General features: G+C 28.0%; 1 long non-coding RNA gene across 1 annotated transcript; it reads left to right on the top strand.

Moving 5' to 3' along the window:
* The first annotated feature begins 898 nt into the window (after positions 1-898).
* On the top strand, positions 899-3,602 carry LOC117152212. The gene is made up of 5 exons (XR_004462528.1): positions 899-1,111; positions 1,356-1,533; positions 2,941-3,016; positions 3,224-3,292; positions 3,483-3,602. It is a non-coding gene; the product is annotated as an uncharacterized LOC117152212 (long non-coding RNA).
* Positions 3,603-3,964: the final 362 nt, after the last annotated feature.

The following is a 3,964-nucleotide window of genomic DNA, read 5'->3' as shown; positions in this document are numbered from 1 at the left end:
TAATTTTTATTGTAGATTGACGCCTTCAACAAATTATTATAATAATCATTTCTATAATTTTTATATTTTTGTTATCAGCTGAAACTAAATTTGCATTTCTACGGTACGACTTTTTGATGTAGAGCTGTTTTAATCAATATTCTATACCAGTTTATGACAAACATAATTTTACTATAATAGTTAAACATGAAGTTGACCAGTGGTCAAGAGTCGAAAAGTGAAAGAATCTACATAATATTTCAATTTTGATTTTCCGACATTCTTTTACAAACATTTTCTACTTTGATGATTTATCATAATATTTTATAACAATTTATCAATTTTCATAACTTAATTCTAAGTATATACCATCGTTCAACAATTAATTATTAAATATATAAATCTAATATGTTTTACACGCACAAGTTTGTCTTATTTCCTAAAATAAGATCATGTCAAAATAATAAAAATTTTAGAATTTATACATCAATTAATAGCAAAGTAAATAATGATAATAAATTATTTTCAATTAAAGAAATTTCTCCTTTCATGATAGTTCCGCTATTAATTCTCGAAGACCATTCTAAATTGCTAACATTTTTGTCACGTTTTTCTATTTATTACAATGTTTGAATTATTGAAATATATTTACTAATAATTGTATGAATAATTAAGTAATATACTAATATACTGATACTATATTTTGTTTGATAGTAGCAGTTACATTCGTGTAATATAAAAGCTTTTCATTAAAAATAAGATCTTATTCGTAATTGTTACTGAACATTGTCTGAAATGTGTTTTCTATTCCTCAATTTCATCAATTTAACCATTCGAATATATTAAATTTGCGCGCGCTCTGGTGTACGAAGATCGAGCATTTCTATTGGCGGAATATATTGCGAAGTCGAATTGAGCGTTCCTATTGGCGGAATATATTGCGAAGTCAAATCGAGCGTGCCTATTGGTTCGGAATATTGGAAAGTCGTAGTTTCAACCGTTCCGAGAGGTGACATACTGCTGAAAGTCGTGGAGCAAAAATTCGTCTCGTCGAGCGTTATCCTGTTGTTAGTACCTTCATTTCGACTTTATCAACGATTCTACACGTCTATCTGGTTCATTCAAATAGTACGTTTGTATTTAATCGGTTATTGATTATAATCTTAGTAAAATTAAATAGTATCCCGAAATTTTCTTTTACTTTTATCATTGACAAGTTATTTGGCAAGTTACAGTTATTGATCGTTCATATTATCGATCTTTGAGGTAGAATTTGGGTTCTATTATTACTTTATTTTACTATAATTGGTTTCATTATTGTAAATTGTTGGTTTTATCGTACATTTATTTGAAATTGTTGGTTTTCTTTTGTATAGATTATTGGCTAGTCACATGACTGAAAGAATAGGGGTTCGCATCACGGACACCACAAGCGATTAACAATCGATAATTTGAACTGATACAAGATGGACGTCATAGATGATTATTAGTAAATCGCGTCGTTGATTTCTCATGCAGATTTGGTAATGATTGAGGTATTATAACAAAGCAAACGTACGTATATGGTTATTTTCTCTTTTTATTGGATCGATAGTAATCGACATTTGCTAAATAATTGCTATACAGCTTACAATTGGCATACAATAACACCATATTATAAATAGTTGCATAATTTGTTGAAAATATTAAGATGAAAGAAAAAGAGGTTAAAGAAATCACATTTGAAACTGTTCATATATAAAAATGTTTCGGGTATATAGACTATCGTTAATAATCGAATATACTATTAAGTAATTAATTAATGTTTTTATATTAATATATAGCAAATAATGCAAATCATTTAATTATTATTAGAAAACAATTTATTGCGAAATTATTATATTTTTGTATATTGAAATGAGAAAATAAGTTTATTATTTTCCAAGACGTGTTCAAACATATTTCTGTGCAAGATTAAATATATACTTTAAACACTTGTGACACGTTTAAACGAGAAATTTATTAATTTATTACAAGTATTGTCAAATCTTTATAAAGTACAACATAATATATTAACAGAAATCATATTTCAAACTCTGAAAACGAACATTCACAACTGAATTCTTTCTGAAGAAAGAATTAATGTTATGTTTTAGAATATTAATAAATTTGAAAATATATTTGAAGATATCTTAGCAATACATAAACAGTGTTCGAAATATTACACGTATATCCCATTTTCTTAATGTGTATTTGTAATATCTGTTCGTCCGTGAAGAATGAATAATATTCGGTATATGTAGAGTACATACATTTTGAGAAACAGCAGTATTTCGTAAACAAACACCCTGCCCCCTTCCTCTCCCCATCTTCCTGCTAATGCAACTTTTTTCAGAGAATGTTTGTGATCACGCGCAATGTGGTCGATAGAGTCAGTGTTTGCTGCGTAATAACATTTTTCATATTTTCTAGAGCACAATAGCTCTTGATAATTATAAATTCAATTATAATACTTGTACACGAAATTAGAGTCAGTGTATTCGTCGAATGTTACTTAAACGGACGCGTTAATAGTCTTCTTTTTTTTTTCTTTTTAAACATTCGCTTTCGGTAGTAGAGTCGCAGGTTTCGCAAGAGGATACAGCCTCTCCTGGAACTCAAGAATGTAAGTATTTCTGTATCTTCTATACTAATTTCTTTTTTTATTTTTCTTTTGATCGAACTATTATTAATTTCCATTGGCATAAAATTTAAAACTTATAATATTGAAATACAAAATAAAAGTATTTAACATGCTTCACAAATGATTAGATTATTATCGTTCATTTTTATAGTAATTAGATTTTAACATGATTTCAATATTTATTGTTATTAAAATTTCAAGTTTGAATAGAGTTTTATTTTTCATTACCTTAGACTTCTTTAACAATGAACGATATATTTTTAAGAACAAATTATAATGTTTCATATGTTTTGTTTCAGTTTTTCATAATTTCTACCTTTTCCTGTGCTTCGGGAAGGACGCAGTGATGCTTCAAAATTAGATTTGAATTAGCATGTAAGTATCTTTGCATGTCGTATTCCAAAAACCAAGCCTGATTCAAGGTTATATAGAGTTCAATATTCATAAAAAGATTCAAGGTTTATAGAGTTTCATATTACATTATTTAAAAATTTATGCTGAATCATTACTTAGTTTTCAAAATAAATTATTCGCGCATATATTATTCATTTATGTATAAGGATACCATATGTTTTGTTAAAGGTTTATCACTCTTTCCTCTTCCTCCTGCTTCCTGAAAAAAGACCTATTGGGGCTTCAAAAGCCAAGAATGTAAGTAATTTTGTAATCTCTACTTCATTCAGTTCCATTGTTTATATTTCAATTTGCTACTCCTGATTTGAATATTGTCATTAAAATTTTAATAGAGATTAATAGAGATTAATATTCCACTACTTCAAATTTTTCAATTAATTAACGTCATATATAAAAGCAAATTATAATATTCCATACATTTTTATAGTTTTTTCTATAATGGGATTGCATGGCTCCTCCTTGATGACGGTCTTCACGACGACTTTCCCTGGGTTATCACAGCATCGATGATTACGTCCCTCGCATCTTATCGTGAGTCGCATGCATTTTTCTTCCTCTGGTCATTCAACCATGTCATAGGACGAAAGGTCCTACGGAATGGAATTTTTTGCGAGCACAGTGAACGCGGGTATTTATTATACCCGTGAGTAGTAACATTTTCTATTTCTATGTATTATTTATTAGTTCAAAATTATTTCAGGTCTTCTTGCACATCGCGTTTTTGTTTATGTTAATTATATGATACTGAAAAATTTGATATTAACAATATTAATAATGGTACTAACCGATAAAAACGATATTATATTAATAATTAATTTGAATATTTGTGATTGAAGATATACATGTATGTCCACTATAATCACTTTTAAAGTTGGAATGTATTAAAAATGTATATGTACAGAGAGTTAC

The sequence above is a fragment of the Bombus impatiens genome, unplaced genomic scaffold (genome assembly GCF_000188095.3).
Source record: "Bombus impatiens unplaced genomic scaffold, BIMP_2.2 scf_0830, whole genome shotgun sequence".
Taxonomy (NCBI): Eukaryota; Metazoa; Arthropoda; class Insecta; order Hymenoptera; family Apidae; genus Bombus; species Bombus impatiens.
The sequence above is the reverse complement of the archived record's forward strand: the minus strand, read 5'-3'. Positions and strand labels throughout refer to the sequence as shown.